Below are 15,333 nucleotides of genomic sequence, written 5' to 3' on the forward strand. Positions count from 1 at the left end.
GGCACGGCCCACAGAGACTGCATTTCCCAGCATGCTGTACACCATCCCTAGCCATCAACAGTACTCTGACACGCTGAAGTTCACCCACAAAGAGGGCTGACGTTGCTGCTCTTTCATCTACCCAGAAATGAAAATGTCTGAGATACGTAGCGGTACAGTCACGCTTTGCTTCGCTGCCGGGCCAAGCTTTCAGAGGAACGGCCAAACTGTCACACCAAAACCATAACTACACTGCAGGCGAAAGCAGTGGCCGAAGCGGCTGGGAAGAAGGACTCTGGTTTCTGCGCCCTCTTGGGCTCTCCTACCTCCCTAGAAGGCTTCTCCCTCCCCGGCCAAGTGCCTTCCAGAAGCAAAGCAGCTCTGTGTGATGTGGGACTGAAATGATGCCTGCATCCCCATGTAAGACTCCCCACTCTTTTTAACTTATTCATCTCGAAATTGTGGAGGGCCGTCTTTCACCCCAGGCTCTCCCCCTGAGCTACCAGCCACCAGGGTGCTGGCTCTAGGCACCGCTGAACTTTGCTTCAAGACTTTCTATATCAAAAGACGCTTGAGGTATTTGGGCCTCTAGTTCAAATTCCTCGGCCCCCTGAAATAAAGCCTACAAGCTGTTTGACACATGGGGATGAAAGGGGAAGCAGCGAAGAGAACACTAAATAAAAGGACCAGCATACACCAGTTCCTCTCCTCAGCTGGGAAGATTTGGACACGCAAGCAGAAAAGAGAAGCTGTCTTCTCCCTGCCCTCTGCTCTGTGACCCAGACTCCCCCACCCCGCCAGCCTCCTCCTCCGTGGGGAGGAGGTCCGGAGCGAGAAGCATTCCAAACACCCCGCTGGTACCATGTTTATACAGCGTGTCCTCCTCGCCGAGCTGCTCAGAAACAGCCCTACAACAAAAAAAGGAACGGGAAAAACAGAGAGAGGGAAGAAACGAACAGCTTGGGCTTTTTGGCCAGAAAACATCATTTTTTGTTTGTTTTTCTAGCAAAAAAGAAACCCTGCCAGAGATTCCAGAGTTTTCAGACTTGAAGGTGTATCTTGAACTGGAGACAGGGAACTGGATATTTGGTTTATTCCCTTTCCCTGCATTAAATAAGAACCATCAAGGACTGATGTTTTTGGCGGGAATAATCCTTTCTTTATCACTCCTCTGGGCGAGGAAAGGAGTAGGGTCCATAAGCTTCAGTTTTAGTTCCAAAATCGAGAGAACAATAGAGATGTTAATTTACGGACCTTGCAGTTCTGGTGCAAGGACTGGGCTCTGGCTCCTCTTGGCTGTTGTTTTCATTTGAAATCAGGGTCCCCGGAGAATCCTGCAAAAAGCCGCTCCACACTGATGCAAAGGAATCTCCGAACGCAGCAATAGCCACAGCAAGGGCTGTCTCCTCAGACGCTTCAACAAACTGGGACAGCACATGGTTTGCTGTAGCCCTTTCTGGGTGTGAAATAGCCACATCCTTCCAGGAAGCACAAAGCCAGCAAAACCATGGACAACTTCCACATCTCCTGGAGTTAACCATTTTTAGGGACTCAGAAGTACTCTTCCCTAAAGAAAGTATTTTGGAGCACCATTAAGTTCTCTTATCATTCTCTTACGAGACCCTCCTCTTTAGGACCCACAAACACTCCAGACCTAATAGATGTAGGTGCCACTTGTTGCTGTAGACAAGGGAGTCTAGAGCTTATGAGCAACAGCCTATGCTAAATTCCCACACCATGCTGCCAAAAATACTTTGTGTGTCTCACTGATATGAAATGTTTCTCTGTATTGTTTCCTCCGAACATCTCCATTTTTTGTTGCCAAACGCAGGAAGGAACACAGTATAGAGGCCCGCGTTTCCATCCCCAAGGTTGGAAAAGGTCCACTCTCCAGGAAACGTAGCTTGGTTTTAACCACAAAACAGTATGAAGGCGATAAACACCGTAAGAACGCATTCAAACAGGCCTGGGACCAAGGGAAGCCGCTTCTGAAATACCCACGCGTCTGAGAAGAGACATTGGCTGCCACAACCCTGACTGAGCTGCGGGTGTTTGGGTACCAGAGAGCTCCACAGCCCGAGAGCTGGTGCCGTGTGTCCGTCCCTCCCTCGCCTTTCCCAGGCGGCGGACCATTGAGATGTTCCACCGATTTACCCTGGTGTCTTCTGTTCGCTGCTTTATTTATAGCTTGGTTCTCAGTCATGCACGAAAAGGGTTAATTAAGTGCCTAGTGTGGAAATGCGCGGCCCCGGGGGAGTACCTTGTCCCAGTCGTTCTTTGAGGTACACAACAACGCACATGAACCACACTGGAAGTACAGGTCAGGGCTGTGCTTTCCCCTGTAGATACGTGGGTGTCAATTTGAGTGCCAATACGAATTATGTTGTTAAGCAAAGGGCTGATAGTGCCAAACGGAGGCGGCCAAAGAGTGGGAAGATGTTAGGCAAGCTTCCTCCATCTGTCCCTATTCACGCTTTTTGGTCCCGGGCCTCACCACACCCTTCCCACATCTAATCCCCAGCATCCACACGTTCCTGCTCACCTTTCCCTGGGTCAGAACAGCCCCTTCCCCTTTTCCATCTGGGCCACACGACTGGCTTTGCCGTGTCCCTGCAAAACGTCCTCCTGCATCTCCAGCCGTCCCCCAGCCGCTGCCCAGTCTGCCCACTACAGCTTTGCCACTGGGCTCTGCTAGAACAGGGTTTTCCCCACTGCCTGTGTGTTAAGGTACTTTGCAGAGGATTTCTGGGCCCATTGGTTCCAGACCCGGGATATCTGCTCCTGCTCCCGGGCCAGCGGGACGAACTGCCTCATCCCCGGGCTTCGGAAGCACCATTTTGGCTCACTTTGTCTTTGCAGAGGAAGGCCAACCTCATCTGCCCTCTATTACCCACACTCAAAAAAACCGCCATCTGTGCAGCTTTTATTAAGTTTATACAAGCCAAATAGCTTGGAAAAGGATTATGATTTTTATTCATTCACAATATTCCCCTCTTCATAATTGTCCACGGCACTGCACCATACCAAGGCTTAATTCACCTCTTAGTTTCTGTTCTGGTGGGCCCGCAACATGCACCCGAAATGAGTGTCCTTGTTCCTCGACTGAAGTTTGGCTGACCAGTGCCTCGCTTAATCCCCTTTGATCTGGGGGAACAGACTGACTGAAGTTTTATTGCTACTGATTAATCCCCCATGATTCTCTGAGAGGGAACTGCCTGCCGCTTCCCCTTTTTAGTCTGCCAGTGTTTGAGACTGTAAATAAGCCTCACATTTATTGTTAGCACAATATACTGTTTTATAAGGGGAACGCAGCTGTCTGAGAAAGATCAGAGCTCTCTCCTGCGGCGTCCTAGCATCAGAGGCATTCCTTGGACCGCGAAGAAGCCTAGGAGCAATGATGCTAGCAGCAGTAGTGCTGCTGGCGGTTCCCCACCTGCGAAGGCACACCTCCAAATAAAGGTGCCATTTACCACGGGGCCACAATTGCAGGCTGGCCGTCCCTCGGAGGTGGGACGGTCCGGTTTGCGCACACTGGGCAGCAGCCACCTCCCAAGCTCAGGTGTGCCGCCGCAGCCCAGGGCCGCCCGAGCGTGCCAAGGGCTGGGCTGTAGCTCCAGCAGACTCGTTCGGCTCAATGCCTTTACGAGGTCCCTGCCTTGCCTCGGACTCGTCGCCTTGCTCGCAGCCTTCCCCTCCCACAACGAGAGCGAGCAGGTCACAAGGAATACGGAGGACCACAAATAATCAACTTTGGCAGTGAGATTTTGCAATCTGGTACGCTGCTTTGCTTGCTGGGGGAAAAAAAAAATGTATTCGTTCTCCCTCCCTGCACAAGATTCTCAGGGAAAGCAGGAAAGTCAGTAAAATCAGATGAGAAAAAACTGTTAACTGCAAGATTTGCCAAATAAGTGAGTGCATTCAGTGGCCTGGAAAATGAGCCGGCGAGTGATATAAGAGCTCTTTCCGAATTCTGCACACTCAAGGAAACATTTAATACATCTTGAAGTAAAAATATGCCTTGGCTCTTGCTGCTGGCGTAAATATTTGTGCTCGCAAGTGTTGGCAAATATTTGAGACATCTATGTTGTTTAACCAAGAGCTTTGTCTCTCAGAGTCCATCTCCCTGTTTGGTCTCCCCTGTAATCACATTAGCCAGAAGAATCCTCTTGGTATTTATGCAGAGGATGGGATCAGAATCATTTCCATTCGTGCCTTAAAGAACAGGCATGAGCTTACAGAAGACGGCCAACAAAAGGCATCGTAAGAGCTGACAAAGATCGTGCCCTACATCTGTTTAATATTGGTACAGTCTCCGTTAGGAGATGGCTAACTTAGCCCGAATTTGCAGACATGGGCAGAGTCATGCTGAAGGCCTTCCTTACCTCTACAGTAATTTCCAAGCTTTTATTTGCTATATTATATACAAGGCAACAGAGGAAAGACCGCTTGCCTTCTGCACGCCTATGGCAACAGTTCAGGTTAGGCACGTAAGGACTTGACACCCCTCTGTAACCAACTCTTGCACAAAAGACTCGCGCCTTGACAGCTTCTAAGGAAAGCAAAGCAAAGCAAAGCGCAGGGACAGCAAGAGCTGCAGCACTGGCAGCCTGGAATGGAGAGGAGGGGACCTCAGCCCCTGCAGCAGGACTGTGCCCACCCCCTTGGTGCTTCCCAGGTACGGGCACACAACTGGATACCTCACTGGTTCGGCTTTTCTCTTCCTTCAAGCGCCAGGGGTGTTATTGTTAAGCAGCAGGTGAACCAGAAGCCCATACAGCCCAGTTCACACACCTCTGGCCCGCTGCACACAGCATCCACCTTCAGCCCCCCAGGCTGCAGGCGGGCAGGCTCCTGCCTGCCAAGAGGCACCGCATTAGTCACCTGCTCAGTTCCCCTTGGTCACCTTCAAGGGTAGGCTCCTGGGGAACCCCTCACCACGGGTTACCCCTAGTGTCACCCAGTTTAAAGCCCACTGTGCTCACACAGAGCCCCATAAATGCTCCCTGCTAAACCATAAATGGGCCTCGCCAACTTCGCACCGAAGCTGATGAAGAGCGTTCACACGAGCTATAATCCCAGCTCAGCAGCAGACGGAGCATCTCAGCACAACAGTTGTTTCCATAGTGACTTTGTGCCTAGGCTCTAAGACCTGCCCTCCCCCGTGCCCACCGTCAGCGACAGCATCGCTAGAAAATTGTCATGCTAAGAAACAATTAGCAAGAAATGCCTGAAAATTGCTAGAGTAGAGCAGTCACATTTCTCGAAGAGGTCAAGGGGTGCATTCAAAGCATTACAGATAACCCCAGGACTTAGCAATGGGACAGCCAAAGCCTTTTGTACTTAAGTGTGAGCCTAGATCACATACTACAGATGCTGAATTAGAAAAAGATGTCAAATCAAACCCTGACAGAACCGAACAAAAATTGCCATCACCACAACCGAGAGCCAGCGTGGCGGGGACCACAGATGAGTGAGGGAGGAATATACAGCCCCGAAACCACCACCGCCTCCTCCACCCTCTGGCAAGGACCACGGTGAGCGCGACTTTGAACGATGAGGAACACACCTGTATTTTACCATTCCGCCCAGAAGTGGGCATACAGGAGCGACACAGGAGTGCACACCAGGCTCTTCCAACCTGTTTATTCAGTGGAAGATGTTCAAGTAACCAGAAAAAAAAGCACTGAACTGCACTTCTGGGTGTTAACCCGAACCACCAGTGTTTTGACAGGTTAGCCATCACGGACAGAAAAAGAGCTCCTGTTCTGTGCCCTTGCTGGCAGGTTCCTTACAGCTAATGCATTAACCTCTGAATAAACAAACGACTAAGAAAGGCCCCTTCCTAACCTGGTGAAGTACAAACACAGGCTACATTCTTCTGATTATAAAACCGCAAATGCAGGACACACTCTTGGGAATGGGCTCGATATGTTTTCTCTTTGATTCCAACCTCTTGGGAAGATTAAACAGTGTCATTGCCAGGTTAATACATAATGACCCCAATGTCTCGAAACATTATTGCATTGCAAATAAGACTGACATTTACATATTTCTCAGTTGCCCAAGGGTACAGAAGACATGTTTCAGGTGGCTGCTCTGGGAGCATGCTGGAAGGCAGCAGTGCAGCACGGTGCATGGAAAGCAAAGGGTGAGGCACAACATTAATGGTCGGGGAAAGGAGGGTGGCTCCCTAATGAGCCATCCCGAACCCTCTGGCCAGACTGGCAAGCAGCTGTCAGTCAGCAGCGCGCTGCAATCAATCCTCCTGAGCTGAGCTGAGTGCTACCTGTGCCAAAGCAGGCCCCAGGGAACAGAGCCGTCTTCCATTTCCTCCTGCTCAGGCTGCTGCGGAGGAGCAGCAGGAGACCAGCTCGCTTTCCGAGCCAGTTCTGGAGGACAGCCTTCGCATGGGAGTGTTTCGCATCCACACAGCCGAGTGGCCCGAAAGGCAACGTGTGTGCCTCTCATCTGTGAGGCCATCAGCTCCTGGTGGCAAGGGGAGAGAGACAAAGACCTCATGGGATTATCAGCACGTTTCGGTGTTCAGGTGCAGAGGGCTCTGCAGATATGTCCCTCTAGCTACAGCCTCTCTACAATCCTAGAAACACAGTGGTGTAGGGAACAGGAGGAGAGGGGATGAGGAGGAGCTGGGTGAAACTTGGGGCAGCAGGGCACCTTCGATGGCTGTGCTGCAGCATGACACCACGCTCTCTTCTCACTCTGAAGCAACACCAGCCGCCTTCAGGCTGGGGAAAACCAGACTGAGCCTGAAATACTCATCCTGCTCTTGCCTGTAGGCAGGTGGATGCTAACACAGAGCCCACAGTGCCGTGCTTTCCGAGGCCTGACGCTGCCCGTGAAGATGAACTTTTCTCTTTCAGGCTTGTCTCTGGTCATATGGCAAGGCCTTCCTTCCATGACATACACCAACACCATCTCCTTGCGGGCTGTTCTCCATTGCTCCCCCCACACCAAGCCCTGAGGCTTGGCTGGACCCCAGACATTCTGCTGTTCCCCAAAGCAGCCCCGTGGGCCACGGCCGGGAACAGTGATGCCAAAGGACCGTGCCTTGGCGGCTGCCAAATGTTAAACCCACGGGGCTCTGTCAAGGAGCTCAATACTGGTAATTCAGCAGCACTCAAAAGGGCGAGTGTTCCCAGCTGCCAGGCTACCAAGTCCCTTCCCACATTCAGAAAACAAGCCACTAGACTTTGCTGTCCCCAAGGGGTTTTTAGTCACCCTTTCTAAGGCAGGCTGCTGCAGCACCCCTCCATGGGTGTTATTCCCTATCAAATCTAGGGAGACACCCCTCCTCTGAAATCCCCTGCCCATGCTCTGCTGCCCCGCGCTTGGCTCCCACCTCACGCAGCCCTGGGTCACCACCAGCCCCAGAACCTGCTTGTGGGGGGCAGCTACAACGCAGCCGCGTCCCCGGCAGGCTCCGAGCGCGGCAGGGACGGATGGGGCTGGGGACGGGGCCCAGCCGCGCGCCCGCCTGCAGTCACTGCCGAGGAACCTGCTGACAGGGAGCTGAACTCCAGCTCTCCCCTCAGCCCATAAATCTCGCAGTGGTCTAATTTTGCCAGGAATGATGCCTCAGGGAAGGCCTGTGTGGTCCAGGAAAGGAAAAGCTAAGCTAAGCATGCTTAAACCGCCCTAATTCCGCGCCCCACGCCCCGCTCCCCTCAGCCAGGCAGCGCCTTCTAGCACCTTCTGCCGGGGCGGGCTTATGGAGCCCACGCCAGCCAATCAGCGCGCAGGACGCGAGCCATGTGACTGGCGACTCTGCCACGCGGGTTGGGCAGGGCGGGCTTGGGGTTGTTGTTGTGACGTCCCGTGACGTGCTCTGCGTGGCGCCGCCTGCCGCCGTGGCGCTGCAGCCGCCCCCCCTCACCGCCCCCCCCCCAGCCCCCGGGGGCAGCGGGCTCGGCGCCGCCGCTTCAGGCCGCGCCCGCCCGGCCCGGGGCTCCCCGCGGGTTCCGTAGCGGCCGGTTCGGGTTGTGTGGGGAGCTCGGCTCTTCGTGAGGTCAGCCGGGACGTCAGAGCGCTGCTCCCCGCCTGCGGAGAGCGGGTTCAGGCCGCTTCCCCAGGCCTGGCGCCGGGGCTGCTCGCGGGGGCCATCCGGGTCGCATCGCCCTGCGGGGCGCGGTCGGTGCCGGGGCTGGAGGGGCTCCGTGGGAGAGCGGAGGGAAGGGCCCCGGCTGCCCGTCACCCCGCCGCAGGCAGAGCTCCAGCCCTCGCCGCAGGGGCCCTGCGGGGACTTCCCGCGGCCAAGTGACCGGGCCTCGGCGGGAGCGCGGCGGAGGAGCGCGTGCGGCGAGGCTCCTTCCCCGGCGCCCCGTAACGCGACGGTAATTCGAGGTTTCAGCGGAAGACAAAGGGTGAGTTGTAGCGGTTTCATTTGGGGCTGGGAGGAGGCTCTGCGTCCAGGAAGCACCCTCCCCTGGGAGATAAGGGAGACCTGGCCACCCACAGCCCTGGCTCGCCAGGAATCCAGGCCTCCATATGCACAAAGCTGGTGCCAGAAGCGTTGTTCCCATCGCCGGCAGGCCACCCGCCCCCTCCCCCACACCTTCCCTGCCTTCTCCCTCCTCCTCTCTCCATAACCAGCTGACTTTTTTCACAACCAGGAAACAATCAAACAACCTCTTCAGCTGCTTCGGCTCCTCCTCCTCCCCGACACCGCCATCTCCCCCTGTAAAGGATGCTGTCAGTACTCCCAAAGCCTGATGTGCTGTGCCGTGCAAAACTGTTATTCCAGCCTCCCAGCGGGGAATATCCTCTGGGCTGCAAATACCTGTGTTTCGTTAAGTAAATAATCACACAAGATAAAATATCCATCTTGATGGTAAAACGGAGGGAGGGGAGCAAGAATGCAGACCCGGTGAGTACAAGACAGCGGCCCCTGAACCGGTACCGTGGGTACGGTGAGGTGGCCAGCAGTTCCGTTACGTGCCTGCCCTTTCTCCCATGGGGAGGTGGTGATGCTGGCACCCATGGGAGGGCACTGGAATGCAGAGCCTTTAGAGGGGTCTGGGGGTGGGGGGGGAAGCGTAGCATTTGGGTTTTTAAAATAGCTTTCAGAAAGAGCATGGCTGGGAAATATATTCAGTGCAACTCACCCACCCTCGTTAGGAGAGGCTTGGAAACCAGCCAGCTGTGTTCCAGTCTTGCAGGGGAGTGAGGAAGAGGAAGGTTGATGACCTCAGTGGAGGGAGAGATGTTCCTAACCAGCTGGGGGACTTTCTGTGTCACGGTGGGTAGTGGACCCTTGAGAAAAGCTATCCCCTGCTGAAGCACTGCATGGAGGGAAGCCCAGCCTCTGTGGAGCACCCGCTCCCCTCTGCCACTGGGACCACTGGCAAGTTTATGCTGGGGCCAGGCGTTGATCCCAAGTGTCCTGGCTTGCTGCCCGCGTGCTCTAAGCGCTAGACTGTAGTACTGCTGCCTCCCCTGCAGTGAGATCTTGGACCATTTATTGCTCACCTGTTTGGGAGACTTCACACATTGAGCATCGAGGCTTATAAACCTGCTGAGAAAAGAGAGAAAGGGAAAAGGTGAAGGAGGAGTTCAGTCAGGAGTGAAATACTCAGGAGGTGTTGGAGCCTTGGGCTCCATGGGCTACCCATGTTGACCCCAGACCGTGGGGGAGGCGGGAAGGTAGCCCGCCCACGCCAGGATCACAGGGAGGGAGATCTCGGGTCACCTTTGGGAGTCTTGGGACGGCCGGGGAGACTGGCATGGAGCAAGGAAAGGATCGTGCCTGGTGCAGGCAGGCCTGATGGACAGCTTGCTGCTGCACCTAGGATTGTGAACTGGAGGTTGAATCAGGGCTGAGAGTCTCCTGGATTCATTTCTCAGTCATTTATTCAGATATAATTGCCTGTCTGCCTGTCTTAAAGCTAATGACTGGATGTGAAGATTTCCAGTTAGGGTTTGTGAGAAGGTAATTACATTGCAATCTCACTGTATGACTATTCCTCGAATGAAGATAAACTTGTTTGAGTAGGTCTGCACATCGCAGGAATCAGTTGTATTACAGAGCCCAGGCATGGCAGGGGAGATAAGGAATGTTTTTGCTGCAGCTTTTTTATCTGCTGACCTATTAAAAGCTTTTCTGTCTGAAGGGGGTGAGGAGCAACCAAAAGGGTTAATCCCACAGCTCCTCACCCTGATGAACATGATTTAAGTCTCCTGTTGAGACTTGATCGCTTGGTTGGGGTTTAGTGGGTGCTCTTCACTTCCTTTCTGGGAGGTGCTAGTTTGCGTTGTTGAGATGCCCTGAGTTGAGCTCCAGTTCCACGGGGCTGACTTGGCCCAAGAGGGACCCTGAGATGGTGTGATGGGTATTGCAGATGCGGACAGAAACTCAGCTTTCCTGCCCTGGGGAAGCAGGGAGGGGGCTGTAGCGTAGCGCCCAGCAGCAGGACCAGGGGAGCAGCAGGCTATTGCTGCGAGGTTTGGCTATTTGCAGAGCTGTGTATCGGTCGCTAGCCAAGGGTGCTCCTGATCGGCATCCCGGTGCTCTGTGCACAAGCAAAGCACGCCGTCCCTGGGGGTGAAGTCTGTCCCTGGGCGGCCTTATCAGAGCCTGCAGATGCACAGAAACTCACCCTGCTATTACGGGGCAAATTAACACGGAGCGTCTGCTCTGAACATCTGCAAGGAGCTAGTAAACTCCAGCAGTAAGGCACCCTTCCGGGCTTGATCAGGTATAAGCCTGATGGCTAGATAAAACCCTCTTTCATGTTCAGCAGGCCCTTGCTTTCTCCAGCACTGCAGCAGGATGGGAGTCTACACAATGAAATGCAACTGGGTTTGTGGCTCTGCCCCAGTACTGGGCAGACCTGGGGTATCAGCATCATTTGAGATTGCATCATTTACCAGCAGACTTGTCACCTAAGGCCACTTCTGGGTAGCACATATTCAACTGCCTCACACGGTCACAGTCCTGCTCAGCTCCTGACAGTGCATGGGGTGTGCTGGCTGTCCCGCGGGGACGGGAAGGGACACCTCCACTCTGCAGGCTCCTCCTGCTCTGTTTCTTTAAAGCTCTCGCCCTTTCTCGCAGCACAAGCCAATGCACTGAGATCATCTCTCGGTCCCATCTAGCTGTTAAACCCCCTCAAATCTTTCTTGCTCAGCAGCACTTCATATAAATCCAGTAATGTGCATATCACTTTGGCTGCCAACTGCTTTTGGGTCAGGAGGGAGGGGGCTGCGTGGGGGTTATTATTACAGTCACTGTTCCGTTTCCCCAGGGAATCCCAGGAAACCGCAGGCTGCCAGCAAACGTCTGGAGGACGGAGGCATGTTGGGGACCCCTGGGAGTCAGCTGGCAAATCTGATGCACTGGGTATGGATTAACAACCCATTAGGGCAGGGGCTGGGGGCTGCATTAAACAAATCCTTCCCCTCAGCCTTTGCAAACGCTAGCGATTGTTGCCTCAAAGCAACACAGAAGCAAGACAGCGTCAGCGCAGGGACGGTGCTTAGGCATCAGGCTCGCACCATTAAATATCAGTGAGGGCTTAAGGGCATTGCACAGCACTTCCCTAAGGGAGATAAATGATTTCCTGGGATGAACCCAACTGGCCCACTCTGTACTGCATTTGCTTGATGTTGACGTGGCCAGAAGAGCACTCTTTGGCATGAATAAAACATGCTTCTTGAGTAGCAGCGGCAACTAGTTTGTCAGGAAGAGCCCCTGACAATGACAGGGCAAAATGTGTGAACCTGCCTTTCAAGGGATCGCTGTCTGAGCGGCTTTCAGGAGCAGCGTAGCCACAGTTACCCCTTTCCTGCGCTGGCAGGGCATTTATCCTGGTGGAACAGGAAAGACTCTCCTTATCTGATTTTTTTTCCTCTCTTCTGCAGCAATCATCCAGAATCCATGGCAAAACCCACCCTGGGGAGAGGCGTTTTGCCCCTGAGGGCCATTGGATCCCCTGCAGGGTCATGACCTGTTTGTTGGAGGTCCTCGAAAGGTGACTAAGAAATGCATACTTAGATATGTGATACAGGAATCACCAGCGATATCCTCCTTTCCACCAGGGAATACTGAAAATTGGAAAGATCTGAAAGCTTCTGCTTAAAGCGCAGGGCTTTCTGGCTACGGAGTCCAGCTCTGCCACTGGCTTCTAGCGTTAAATTGGAGTGAGTCACGTACCTGCTCTGTACTTCAGATTGCCCACAGATCTGCATCCTGCAGCGCAGCTCACAACTTGCGTGTCTCAAATACTTTGGGACTTTCATGTGGAGAGTTTTGAAATGGGAAAAATTCGCTGTTACCAGCTATTTGGATGCAGATTGGCAGCACATTGAATCCAGTTCATAGTGCCTTGAATTAGAGGGATATGTTGTGTCGAGACAGAAAAGAGGATGGGAGGAAACTGAAAACCGCTGCTCCGATGCCACGGAGTGCTCGAACGTACACCTGGCATTCAGGCATTGAAATCAACCCTGCTGGCACGGTGCTGCAAGTGATTAAGAAAATTCTAATGAAATATTTGCCTCCTGGAAAACACTATTTTATCCAAAATGAAACCTTTGCAAGAAGAAAAAAATCAATTTACAGATCAAACAAAAATAGTCCTAATGAAGCAGTGCAGCACAGCTGGAAATCTCCAATCTGATTTGTCAAAGTGAATATTAGTATTCACTTTTTATTTGTAATTTCACCATCTGAAACATGTTTTGTTACAATATTATGATAAAATAAGGTCACTAGGAAAAGTTGCTTTTTAGAAAGCAAGCTATTTGCGGTACTTTTGTAAATCAGAGCTATCAGCGCGAAAACTACTTCCAAACACCCTGAGTTTTCTGAAACCTAGAAGTGTTGCCCCAGCTCTGCGTGATGTATTTGGGAGGGACTGGGGGAGCGGGAGGAGGGACTATAAATCCTAGAGAAAATGGAAATTTTCCTGCCTGTGAGACACGTGAAATTCCAGGTTGTGTTTTTGTGGAGGCGTGTTGGCTTCTCCGTCGTTGTGCCGCTTCAGGGAGAGGGCAAACAAACATCTGTCAGCAACAGCGGGGAGCGGGTGGCTCTGCCGGGGTGAGGCTGCCTGGGGTCCCTTCCACTCCTGACTTTCTAGCAGTCTGTTTCTCTGCTGCCCCTTTTCCCAGGGAGAGCCAGGGCGGCAGCCCTCCCTGCTGCACTGCTCCGAGGTGTGCCAGGTGAGGTCCGGAGGCTGTTAGCTCTCCTGTGCCGTGGTCTTCAGTGCCCGGCTGCCCAGATGGGGTTTTTGTCATTTGCAAAGGGCTTAAATTCTGAAAATGTTTTAATACCACTGAGCAGGCAGCCGAGGAAAGACTCCATCAAAGTATAAACAAATTCTGAGCGCCTGAGTCAGGAGAATGACACAAACTAACCCACCCCTTAAAGTGCCTGTGACCACAAACCACAACACTGCAGAAAAGGAGACGCACTTTTCTTTTCTCGATCTAAGTCATAAAAATTACTTACCAAGGTGACAAATTTATGGCTGCAGTAATTACATGATTACTTTATTATGTGCCACCAGTGTGAGAAAATATATATTAAAAAGTCACTTACGTCCAAACCAAAAGGGCCAGCAAAGAATTATTGGAGGCAGTAAATAACTGTGACATGTACAATTATTTACTTGGTTGGAAGCTAGAATTTCAGATTGAAAACCAGCAGTCGTGTTCAGAGGCTTTAGGTGGTGGTGGCAGCTGGTCGGGCTGGGACCGGCCTGTCCCTGCTGCTGCCCGGGGGTGGCACTCGGCTCCTGGGCAGGTGGGTGCTGGCACCGTACAGGGTCGGCCCGGTCCGACTGTGAACTCTCCGGGGTAAATCCAGCCCTTGGGGGCCGTGCTCTGACGGAGCCAGGGCTCCTGGATCAGGGTGGGAACGGGGTGGCTCTCCACGCCGGAGAGGAGAGAGCTGCAGCTGGGTGCTGGTCACTGTCCCCCCAGCCTTTCCCTTTTCCCATCAGGAGCAGGAAGCCCAGCTCTGCCTCAGCGCGGGACCTCTCCCATCTCCCTCTTTATCAGAAAAGCAATCGCAGCCTTGGCCCTCCTCACAGCGACAAGGTTCCAGTCTGGCTGCACAACTGCCAAGCTCCGAGGCTCCCAGCAGTAACAAAGAATTTGACTGAAACCTCTTCAGACTTACCACGTTTGGCTTTTGCAGGATGCCGCAAAGTACAGCTTGGAGAGCACACCCTGCAAAGATGAGCTACCAGCTTACAGCGCTGACCGCCAGCCAGCCGGACAGTGAGGGCCGGGGACGTGGTGGCTGGAGCAGACGGAAGCGGGGTCACCGGTTCCCCACCGGGGCCGGCGCCGAGAGGCTGAGCGGAGCCGAGCCGGGCGGCGCGCGCTGTTCGTGCGGGAGCAGCCCTGCTTGTGGCGGCGCTGGGCCTTTCGCTGCGGCGCACTTTCACACCGGCGATGGCAGCCTGCCCCTTAGTGTCTGTACGGCCCTCGGAGCGCTCGGGGGGCTTGCAGTTATAATTGCACGTGGTGACAAGTTAATCTGATCTTTAATTATTTTTCTGTTCTCATTTCGTTGTCTGTAAGAGTAAGTACTTTTCTCCTAATGCTCAATTTTACCTTCGCTGTGACCCTCCAAAGATGTTCTGTAAAACTTTGAAAGTGCCTCTGACCTCTCACAGCAGCCAGCTTCATTTCTGACTACTATTAGACAGCAGATTTAAACTCAAGTCATTGAAAAATATGTGCCTTTGTGATTCCCCCCCCCCCCCCAATTTACTGCTAAGATAAGTAATCAGGGTTCTGAGTGCTTCCTTTACAAGATGAGGGTTTCTCAGGGACCTTATGCATACAGTTTACCTATAAAAAATCTGTTTGTTTCATGAGGGGAAACCAAGACAACAAATTCTGATACAGGAAGGTTAAAAAAAATATGTAAAAATAATAACATCAATGGCCTCTGCAAGGATATTAGGCCTGTTGGTCCTGGTATTTCTCTTATGCTTTGGGCAGGTGAGGCAGCGAGCGAGCCAGCGCCGGTTCCTGCTCGTCACACCTGCGCGGTGCCCGGCTGCTCAGGCTCCCAGCATTGCGGGGGAAGGCTTGAATCTTCGCCCTGCCAAACACCTCTTCGGGAGACAAACAGCATCCTGGAAAGGCTCCTGGTCCTGACAGCAAAGTTCCTTCCTAAACGGTGCGTTAACATACGTCCAAGTCTATCACTTGAGCTTAAAGTAAGTCGACAGATTCTGTCTTGCAAATCTGTGCAAAGGCTCTGATTTCGAAGGGGCCGCTCGGTGTGTGTCGAGGTGGGCCGAGAATAGGAGGGGTCACATCCTCACGGTGAAGATGCAGGCTGTTGGGCTGCTGATCGACATCTTCTTACTGCCCTTT

At 53.0% G+C, this 15,333-nt stretch overlaps 1 long non-coding RNA gene across 1 annotated transcript; it reads left to right on the plus strand.

Moving 5' to 3' along the window:
- Window positions 1–7,810: 7,810 nt before the first annotated feature.
- LOC135315321 (uncharacterized) lies at window positions 7,811–13,801 on the plus strand. Its single transcript, XR_010374753.1, has 3 exons — window positions 7,811–8,360; window positions 11,241–11,335; window positions 11,868–13,801. It is a non-coding gene; the product is annotated as an uncharacterized LOC135315321 (long non-coding RNA).
- Window positions 13,802–15,333: the final 1,532 nt, after the last annotated feature.

This window comes from Phalacrocorax carbo, chromosome 11, assembly GCF_963921805.1.
Source record: "Phalacrocorax carbo chromosome 11, bPhaCar2.1, whole genome shotgun sequence".
NCBI lineage: Eukaryota > Metazoa > Chordata > Aves > Suliformes > Phalacrocoracidae > Phalacrocorax > Phalacrocorax carbo.